Here is a 12,048-nt window from a genome sequence, read left to right on the forward strand (position 1 = left end):
CTCAGCTATAATGTAATACTCAGGGCAAATTGAACCATATTGGCTGACAGCTGCAGTGAAGAGAAAAGAAGCAGAAAGGAGGTAAAAAACACAGATGGGTAAAGACAGAAAAAAATGACAAATCTTCCAGTTCCCCAACAGCACTTAAACAAGATAGCAGCTTACCTTCATTTCAAGTGAGCTAGATAAACCTCAAATACCCCTAGTTTACTTTGAAATCTCCAGCAAGACTTCTTGTTGAACAATACATGCAAATAAGTACAATTCTACTAGTAAAGAATATTAGCAACTTATTTTCATTATATTGAACTAGAGTTTTTCTAACTGAATCAGTGATGTAATACGACAGTGACGAATAATAATTTAAAAACGAATAAATCAGAGACAGGACAATACAGTATAAAATAAAAATAAAAATAAATGGCATTACATGCAATATGCAGTAGATGAAACTTTCTCATGTGCTCCAAGATTTCTAGAGAAACAAACCGTTAAGAAAAAATGAAGGAATAAAAATAAAAGAAGAGCAACAATATTCAATTCACTCACCTTTATTCACATAAGAGTAGGGTCTTGTGTTGGGTGTTTTTAGCGTTACATCTTTCTCCTCTTTACTCAGAATAAGTAACTATTCCATTTATTTAAGCTCATCCAGTTCAAGTACAATACACAATATTCACCCACTACTTGCCCTACTATTGAATAATTGAGCCAGAGTATCTCAATGCTAGAAATAAAAAAAACAACTCATAAAATGCAGAACTCTAAGATCTCAATATACTGTAGTAACAAAGTACACACATTAAATCTATGAATATTTAAAAATACTACAATATTCAAAGTGGATAAAAATAAAAAATAACTAAAAATTTAGTTGTACATACGAATGAAGTGATGGTGTTAACTTGAGCACAGCTCTGACAATTCACTCTTTCACAAGCTTTGGCATTTCATTAAGCTATGGATGGATATTGTTCCAAAAAAAGTCATATGCAGTGGTTAGAAATATTCAGACTGTCCCATTGAACAATATACTGTACGTGATTGGGGTGGGTAGCAGAGGCCAATTCAAACCTCAGAGAAACTCAAATGTTTTTTCACTTTGTTGATGAAGGTTCTTTGTTTTAATGGTTTCTGTGCCTTAATGTGGGAAAAATGTGGCCTCAGTGACAATATCAGATATGTTTGTGTGTATGCTTTTCCAGCCTAAAAGAGCTGCTCCTTTACTGGAACCTGTGGATCCAACTTCACAGATTTTGTTTAATTCATGTGGGCTTCTATTAAGGAGCGTGATGAGCATTTTCAAAGACAAAATTAAACACAAAATCGGTTTTCCTAGAAGCCCACTGGGATCCCAACAACACAAAGATTATCACGTCTTGAATGACTCTCCAGGCCATCTATTTTTGCTTGCATTTTCTCATGTATAGCCAACAGGCTAATGTAGCTTGTTTCCTGGGAGCTGAAAAGAGTGTCCTTATTTGCACTAGCAGACACAGCTTCATCCACTAATTTTCAGCAGGGTGACAATGCAGATTTCGAAGAAGCAATGGCCAATTTATTTGCAGCTCACAAGATCACAATCTCCCCTCTAAAACGTATTGTGGTGTCTCAGCGTGAGGGGATCAGCATCACATTGAGCAGGTTTCATGATTTCACAAGCCCCCTCAACAATCTCAGAGAATAAAAGCCCTTCGGGGTCTTAGTTTTCTTATTTGGAGGTCCTTAGTATGGCAAAATAGAAAAAAAAACCTCAAATGAAAATAATAATCAAAAACAAAAGAAAACAGAAGAAGAAGAATGACATTTCTCTAGCACTTTTCTGGACACGCCACTCAAAGCGCTTTACAGGTAATAGAGGCTCCCCTCCACCACCAACACACCAACACCAGATGATGTGATGCCACCCAGAATGTGCCAGTACACTCACCACACATCAGCTATCAGTGAAGAGAACAGAGTGATGAAGCCAGTTCATACATGGGGATTATTAGGAGGCCATGACTGGTAAAGGCCAGGGGGATGTTTGTCCAGGACATAGGAGTTAGACCCCTTCTATTTCACTGATTATTGAAGATTGTGGAAGATGAATTTACCCTTATAAAGTCCTCTCACTTGATTGTGTTCTTTTATTTCCTTGTATTCCTCACAACTAATTTTAGATATATACTGTAAATGTGCACTGTGTATACTTGTGTATACAGTAATACTCTTATGTTTACATTCACTTACAATATACAGCAATTTCTATGAGTTATTACAGTAAGTTCACAGCAAGTTTCACCAATTACAAAGGAACCCATATAAACCTATGGAACGTTTCTTCCATGCAATAATTAAAACCAAAATATCGCCATTTTATGCAATCAGTGCAATACCAATTGCAATCGTGGTATGAAAGAACTCAGGTGGTTTGATGTCTGGTAATAAGTTGATTTAATTCAGCTGTCTGTGTTGTGAGAACTGCATATAGTGGTTTTATGCATCACAGAATTCACTGGCCCTTCCTTGCTTCCAGCCTGGGGATCTGCAGATTGCATACTCAGCAGCACAAGTCATCCAGGAGACCCAACCCAGGACACACAAACACTGCTCTGCCTTCTGCTGACACACTGAGAAACTGGTTCTTCTGTTTAATAAGCTGTATTTAATGATAAGTTTCCTTGACTCTGAAGGTCAGGTTAAATCACTAATGAAGAAAAGAGCCCTTGCAAGGGATAAACTAGGACTAAATAAATAAAGACTTGGTTATTTGTTAATTTATTCTTTAAATATTTTTTTTAATTAACAAACACTGTTTTTAGTTTTTTTTATGATGTTGAAATATTTAGGAAATACAGTTGGTTTGCTCAAAACTTCAGCCCTAATAATCCATCTACTTGTTGCAAATGTACATCATTTAATAAAATTAGATGAGAAAGATATTCTCAAGGGGCAGATGCGGAAATTTTTGAATGTGTTCATTTTTGTGCAGAAGAAAACCAAGGGTTTGCATGTTTGAGTTCTTTCAACATCTTGCTTTCTAAACTGCGGACATCATTCTTTCGAATTAAATGCATTAATGAGTTTTATAATATAAAAAACACCAATGTAAACAAACTAACCATTCCTAAGTAGTTTCTCATACTATAGTTCATGAGGAATAATAACACCCAAGAATTAGATCTATTTTAGGTACTGCATAGTGATATTTGGCTTGACCTCCTTGGTTGAGAGCCAGCTGCCTGGCCATAGGACAAGGAGGCTTGTACTGCCCATGCTGAGTAAAACGATAACTGCAGAGGAGTTGCAAAGTGAAAATGGGTGGAGTGGGGATATCTGAGGCTGCAAAACTAGTGATGGGGTAAAGGAGGCATCCACGGGGTGAAATGTGAAAAGAGTAGGATATGTGTATGATAAAAAATAACTTTGAAAAATGACGTCAGTAATAATTATGGTTTAGAACAGCGACAATGGAAGTGGTTCAGGTGGGTAGCTGCGTCAGCATGCGTAGGCTGCAAAGGAACAAGTAATAGGTTTATTCCATGCTGAAAAAAAGAAGGAAGAGAACATAACGTTTCGGCCGTGGAGCCTTCTTCAGGTGTGAAGAAGGCTCCACTACAATGGAAGTGGCTTGGTTATCATCTTCCCTCCCAAACTTCACTTAAAATCTTCCATCTAAAGAGGATTGACATTAATTGCACAACAGGTATTAAATAGGTGCAATGGGAGTTTGTAGGCAGAGGAAGAATGTGCGTGGGGAGGTGCTTGGCGGCATTGAATTGTAGGGCTGATGCCTAGAAATCTGTTGAGCAGGAGTGACCAAGCAGTTATCCGCTTCCCTGTTGTACCACAGGTATACCAGAAAGATGTGCAGCTGCAAGAGGAGTGCCTGGAGAGTGGCCTAGCACTAAGCAATGAACAGCCTGGAAGCACACAGCTACAGGGAAAAGGTACAGTACATACATTCTGGAGGAAGAGTGGGTTAAGCAGCTAAGTACGTAGGAGAAAACCAACAAGGAGAGAAAGAAAAGAGACCTGGGGCTCCTGACTGAAGACAAGAAATTAAAATACTGTAGATATGTAGAATTACTCTCAGCATGAATGATATCAAAGAAACATCTATCTGTTTTCTAACCACTTGATCTGATACAGGATCACGTGGGAGCTGGAGCCTATTCGAGCAAGCAATGGGCGAAAGACATTTTACAACCTGGACACGATGCCAGTCTATCGCAGGGCAGACACAGATACACTCACACACTCTCACACAAGGACCATTTTCCCCTGAAACCAATTTACCTTTCAATCTTTGGACTGTGGGAGGAGTGCGGAACACGGGGAAAATATGCAAACTCTATGCTGATAGCACCCCAGGAATTTAATCCAGGGCTCTGGTATTGAGAGGCAGTGTTATAACCAGTGTATCACCATGCCACCCAATTAATAAACACTAACACCCAATTAATTTTTATTTTCTTGTGTAAATGTGTTTTACTGTATGTCAGTGTCAGATTTCACGTGTCGATGTGTTAAGCAACAAACATCTGGTAATTAAAAGGGTTCTTTTCTTGCAGACAGGGCAATGAAAAATCACAAGAATGGTTTGGCAGAATAAAATGGGTGAAGGTGCCTGAATTAAGTATTATTCTTTTCTAATGTTCATATGGAGAATTACATTTTTCTTTAAATGTGTTATATGTAGCAGCAGAATCTTACTGTCATAGTTTCTTTTCTCACCTTGCTTTGTGTTCCTGATTTGCTTTTTTACCTCAGAGCGGTGAGAGAGGCTTTAAATGATTTATAGCTCCTAGAGGCTGTAGGGCCTCTACTTTCTTTTAGAAAACTCAACAATCACCTTCAGATGCTGTTTCCTTGAAAATAATCTCTAAAAGAATTGTATTTTATTCCTTTTGAAAGATGGTAAAGGCCATCATTAGTCTTCATCCAAACTGGTCTTAGATAAGCAAATAAAGACATCTGAGACCTGATCTGAATTCCAATTAAACAGATCATGTAGTCAGTACATACCTGGTGGATTTAATTTCACTTTTCCCACTATCCTGTTTTGCACCTTCCTTCATCTTCTTAAATGAAAGAGTTATCATTTTTGAGCATACACTGTACATCTGTATGTTGAGCTGCTCATTCAGACTTTCATCTTTACCACATTTCTAAGCTGCATCTTACACTTCAACAAGTGCCTGACTACTTTGTGAAAAGATAACTTCAGTGACACAAGAGATGTGAACATTCTAAACAACTTTAGACAATGCTCAAACTCCCTGTACATTGGACATCTGTATTAGTTTTGTACAAATTCCTTACAAGATAAAATAATTCAAATCGCAGTAATAGAAATACTTTCATTTTAATTTGGGAAATGTGCTCAAGCAAAACAATCACATTTCTGAATAACAGCAAATCTGTTAGTGGTACAGAAAATGATTATTGAAATAAGAGTTGAAAGATATGGGCTATTTTTTTTAAATGATGTACATTTTGACATACAACAGCTAGTTACTGAGTAAAAGTAAAAGTAAAGTCACAGTGTCTCATTAGGGTCAGAGCTAATCCTGTCATATCTGGTATCAAAGCAGATGGCAGCCTTCTTTGAACCACATTTCCCAGGACTCTTTGGGGGAATGAGCTGCTAGAAGACAATTGGTTAGGTGACAATTTAAAAAGTTTTGAAGCAAAGATTTTCTGGGTGGGTTCTGAATCTGTCATGTGGAAAAAGAAGTCAAAGCCTCTGTGCGCAAAATTACCAGAGTGAGCAGGAGGAGTAACAAATCAAGAATCTTTGGAAGTTTAGGTGGGTAGCTGCGTCAGCATGCATAGGCTGCAAAGGAACAAGTAATAGGTTTATTCCATGCTGAAAAAAAGAAGAAAGAAAACACAATGTTTCGGCCGTGGAGCCTTCTACACCTGAATTACTTGTTACTTAAGGATCTTTGGAGCTGTGGAACTTTGAAACCATGAGATCTAAGATTTTGAAAGTTTTGAATAAAGTCTCATTTGGAAAAAAAATCAAAAAGAGTCTTGGAGAGTGTCTAAAGTTGAGTTGTTTTCAGGATGGTGAGCAACTTATCTGCATGGCGTGGATGTTTTGATTTGTGGTGGATGCTTTGGCCTGCACTGTAAATACATTGCACTCTTTCTTTGAACCTCATGGGTGTGGTGGTGTGTCTGCTGTCTTAGACCCTCTTGTTTTTACAGATCCCATTAGGGGGCAGGCAAATAATAAAAATACATCATTCAGAATGTAATGCACTTACTGTACATTCCCACCTTTGTTAAACATTTCAAGAACAAAGAGACATGGATGTGGAGTATGACTTAGAGTTAGATTTGTAAATGTAAAGATTTTCAGTGTTTAAATTTGTCTTCTCACCAATGACATTGTAGAAGCTATCGAGAACCTGTAGGTGCCGGAAAAATGGAAAATAAAAAAGTTTTTTCTCAAAAGGTCTTTGAGATGAAGATGTTTTGAGTCTGTAAAAGTGGAAGAGCTCATTTCACTCCAGTAAACAGGCAGCATTTATTCATCAGCCACAAGATTAGTAGCTGTCATCCGCATACAAGAAGACCTTATCTGTCTATCATATGGTCCAGTGACTAAGGGAGTTTTAATCAATTTCAAAGCACAAGGTTCTACAGGGACAAGTCTGTTCACCTCATGTGATTCTTATCTATAAAGGATTTCTTAAAAAAAAAAACATTTTAATCTCTCTGTTATCCAAAACCTCATAGTTTTACATTTTTACCATGTCTTGCAAAAGTGTTCACCCTCTCCCAATAATGCCCCTTTTTGTTGAATTACAAAAGTAATTGTACCAAAGAGTTTTTCAACCAGTGTTGACTTGGGGGGGGGGATATTTATGCAATCTAAATATTTTCCTTTTTCTTTATTTTTCACACAAGTTTTGCTGACATGTTATTTCTTTCATTAATAAAAGTGTTCTATTTGGGCATTCGACTGTGATATCAAATATTCATTTTAGAAAAATATGCATACATCATTTGTAATGCATCAAACTGATGCATCATTGGAAAGCGGGGGATACTTTTGTAAGACACCATAGGTGAATTTCTAATTAGCCATACTTGTCCTATATGTAAATCGTCATTTCATTGCTAGTTGTATTGCATATTTTGAACCAACCAATGCACTTTAAATATTGGCATGTTTGGTTTTAATTAGTAGTGTTGGTATTTCACGCAAGCTTGTTGACATTAAGAATGGAAAGGACAATTGTGAGGTTTTGTTGTACCTACTGTATGTTAGCTCCATTTATTTTGTTTGCTACAAACTACACACTCTGACATGCAAACTGTATACTAAGAATGGCATGCAGCATTAATTACATGTGTGGTGAGGGAAGCTTGTCCCCTGTGGCAATTTAATCACCATCTCTCAGACACCTCCTAGAAACAGCAGTGAATTTCAGGTCGAGAAAAGGTCGGCCTGTGGCCGTTGCTGAATTTGACGCTATTCTGTTTCTTAGGGGTCTTTGTCACCTTGTAGCAGGCTCAAGTACACAAGCAGCTGCACAGATATCTATTTTTATAGGATTAAAAAAAAAAACAAGTCTTGTTCCATGCAAAGTATTTTATGGGAAATGTATACTGTATGTAAATATGGCTTTTCCCCCTAAAAAAAAAACAGATTAATATTGCGGATCTTTCAAAGGTCAAAATGAAATATTTATTCCAGCACTAGATCTTTTGAATTGAGGATATTTTTAATGTTAGGAATATACTGTATACTGTATATATATTAAAATTTGTAATATGTGAATTGCTGGAGGAATTCATTTTGTCAATATGAAATAACAGAAAATGTAGCACATAAGCCAATATAAATAGAAAAATCATCATTATGAAGCAGATATGTAGCGATATAAAAAATAGTTTCATGCAAAAGTAAGCCCTTTACATAAATGGATGCAATTGTGGCTGTCAAAGCTCTGCCTCTGCTGTAGGTACAGTTTTGAAGGAAAGCCCCCAGCACTTTCTCGAACAAATTTCATTGGCGTAAATCAAATTGTTTGCTCATTATTTTAAAAATGACAAAAAAGAGACATTTGATTTCAAATTGCCTGGGCTCCAATGAACTCGAATTGCCACGTTTCAATTAAAAACCTTAAAAAGGAATTTGCTATAAGGGTATAGCTGTAAGTCGATCGTTTGTCATCGTTGATTTAATTTCCTTCACAGTGACTTGATTTATTATATGCAAAACATTTTGTGAATCAATTAGTTTATTAGGGCATGTTCCATATCTCTAAGTAAATAAGGAATGTACTGAAAAGCGAGGGAAATAAAATGTTAATCACAATCACAATTACTAAGGCCACTACTGTGATAGGTTGAACTACAGGATATTGTTTCATTCTTCCCCAAAACATTATCATATACTGTAGTTGGTTACAATGACATTAGGGCCAAGTGTTTTGTAGCTCATACTGGACACAGAAATAATAGTAATATTTGTTGCAACAGAACAAATAAATTAACAGTCTTCACTTCTAAGCACTGTGTTACTCAAGGACAACTGACTTTTTTGGTAGTTGCAAAGGGTATGCAAAGCTTTTTCATGACTGTCAATGCTGCAAACACCTATCACACGTGAAATTGCAAGCTCCATCCTTTTTGCCTGTTTTTCTTTAACATGTATTGCAGTCTCTTCCTTACACCCCTGCTTTTTTGACAGTGTGGACAGATCTGGATAAAACACTACCCTATGAAGGCGTACATAGTAAAAATCCCTTGAAGTCTTATGGGTAGAACACTTCCCTTATTTGCAATTCTTTCATCTCTGAAAGTCTGGATTTGACTCAACTCAACTCAGGGACAAGTGTGCAGACTTCTTATTCAAGTTTAAAAATGATGTGGGTGGGGGTGGGATTTCAAGAGACTGAAAAGCTGCACGTTTTCTGTTTAGAATTATTTTCACATATCACTAGAATTGTGAGGATATTTTAACTGATGCTTCACTGAATCACTCCATTATCTAAGGTAGAAAAATACTATGAAGAAACTAACATATACAATAATATCTTTCCAAACTATCTTATTAAACTAGTGAGTTGGTCAATAAAATAGAGGAGAAAATATTCTGCTCTATATTCCCAGAAAGCTTTTTGCCTTTTAATTTATTTAATGCTTTATTTATTAACCAGATATGTAATTTAAGAACAAATTCTTATTTGTTAGAAGATATGTTATTCATACAGAAGTGTATTTTTGGATCAATCTAAGCAAAGTACCTTGCTCCTCAGAAAAACCTCCTAGCTGAGATTTGAACCCCTGCCTCAACAGTTGCGATGAAAAGGCTCTAACCTCCATACCACACAGCTGATCAAGGTTGATAATCCAGTCACATATTTCTAGAATATTTTGGATTTGTTTACTTTGCCACTTCGGTGTCAGTCCTATATACAGTAAAAAGGTCATTCTTTATAATGAAATGTTTTCTCTTGATTGCGTGCATACTGCTTACATTGTATTTTTTTATCTGGAGAAAGATACTTTCTCAAGTTACATGTCTTGTCCATGAATTCCCTGGGAATGTTTGCCGACATTTGTAAGCTGAATTAAAAAGGCCTCTCCTCTTAGCCTCTGCAATGCATTCACAATTTAACTGCAATATCATAACCCCTGTGGGGTCATACAGTACATTTCATCGTCAGAGCTTTCCAAGAATCATGTCAAGGGATTGGGGCTATTAGTTTTTTGGGGGAGGGGGGCCAGTGTCAGTGATCCCACACCAGAGACAAGGAAAAAATACAAATCGAGCTTTTAATTTGTTAAGTATTGATCTAGCTGGAGAAATAAACTCTGCGCTTTGGCAGGAATAGAATCCCGCTTTGATGGGGCTCTATAATTAAAATGGTCAATGCTCAGTTGGCTTCAATCAATTCATTATAAAAGTTAATTATGGCTTGCATTGGTAGAAGCAGAGTAAATTGTAAAGATGTGGTGAAGCACAGAGGTCCACATGACAAGGTGAGAAGCCGTATTGAACAGCAGAGTAAAAGCTAAAAACAGTAAATGCAATATATTGCATCTAATGTTAACATTCTTGATGAAGTACTACATATCCCAAAATTGTCCATTTTCAATATCACCATAATAACTGCAAAGATGCAATAATAATAATTCTGTCTGTGTACTGCATAGAGAGTATTTAATCTTGACAGATAATAAATGCCTTCTTATAGAAGGGCCCCACTCTATCCACACTAAATGGCACACTGCAGCCATTATGTTGTACCGGCACAAATCACAGCATACCTGGTGGAGAAGTGAGAAATGACGCCATCATTTGAATTAAGAGATCATTTTAGAGACACCAGATTGTTCACGTTCAAGATTAAATTTAGCCTGAACAAAGAGTAATGCTTCACAGCCCAAACACTACCATTAGAATGGACATCTTATCCAAAGCACAGCATCTCCCGCAACACAGATTTGCAGATCTGGTCACTGAACTTTGGTTCGGAAATTCTGCTCCATAGGGAAGACCACCAGCACCACTTTCCTTGGATTTCTGCCATTCCAGACCCAAACGGGACTCTAGTAAGATCAGGTTACAAGGTAAGAAGGCTGCTGCAAGAGCACAGACATACAGGACATGGATTGGGTGATTTTTTTAAACCAGAAGAATAAAAATTGCTTGGTGTTAAAGTAACACTGTACTGTATCTCAATTGCTAGTGAGGTCTCAGGCAAGTATTATTTTTAAATGTATGCTGCTAGGTAATATAAAATAAAAACAGAGACATGCTTAACAAGACATATCCTTGATACTCTAGCAGGGTTTTCTTGTGGAGAGACAAATGTAGAATGACTCTGATCTGTTGCAGAATTGCAACAAGTGATTTCTGATCTGTATAAGATGTGAATGCAGGTTTTCCAAGAACAAAATTAAATCAAAACAGACAAGTTACTAATTTAAGCAAGTTTTTCACTTGGGTTGTGTTTCTTGATAAGACTTCACTTTAAACAACAGAAAATTCCTTGCAGGCAGCATGTACTGTACAGGAGATTAATTTTGGAATAATGCTAAAAAAACAGCATTAAAATAACCTAGGCAATGCTCTATAATCGAGTTAAGGTAAAAAAAACTATGTCATTTTTTAAAAAGTAGTAGTTTTCAATACAAACTTTTTTTCTTTCCCAAAGTCCTCAGCCTGCCACATGGCATCTCATCAATGAAATAACAAAGGAATTTCTTCCCCTGGTACCTGTCTAAAAGCCCAGAATAGCACACTGCCTTATTTACATAAAGATGCTGCATGACATGCTCATTGTGTCTTGCATGTGTAACTCCAATAAACAAGGCTATATTGCCATTGAACAGTGTTGATGTGTTAATAGATTTCTTCAGGATCTTATAGACATTTATTACTAAGTGTAATTGAACTGGATGATTATTGTTGTTTTGTAATGTGATTTCAATGTGCTAGAATGTCTAAATATATGGCCTAATAGCTTGCCTCTGGGGCGTAACTTGAAATGAAACCTGCCTTATTCCAAATTTAGGAAATAAAATCCCATTCCTACATAAATATACATAAGGATCTATTAAAGATTTAATATGTCAGCTTTATTTCCTTGTAATTGCACCAGTTGCATTTATAATTTTTGGTTTCAGAATGGATTCATACCTCATGCTGTTTGGAAGTGCTGTTCTCTTAGGGTTAAAAAAGCACCCTTGAGTGCAATGTGCTGTTGGAAAGAAGCTTTGTAACACTTGCATGGAGACATATGACTCTCTTATGATAAAAAAGTATTTCCAACTGAAGTCTTTTTAAACTGTCTCATCTCTCACTAAAACAAGCATAGACCCTTTGAGCTGATATATAGGATCAGTTAATAAATTACTTGAAATTATGATGAAAAACACTACCTAATTTTAATATCCAGGGGTTAGTTTATTAAACAATGTCAAACATGAAAAAATAGTGCCTGGTAAATACTGTACAAAATAATTTTGCTGCACAGTTTTTCAGTGCACTATTGATCGGCATTGGCTGAATTGATCTAATCCTGTTCATGGGTA

The sequence above is a fragment of the Atractosteus spatula genome, chromosome 3, assembly GCF_055471065.1.
Source record: "Atractosteus spatula isolate fAtrSpa1 chromosome 3, fAtrSpa1.hap1, whole genome shotgun sequence".
In the NCBI taxonomy this organism is placed as follows: Eukaryota; Metazoa; Chordata; class Actinopteri; order Semionotiformes; family Lepisosteidae; genus Atractosteus; species Atractosteus spatula.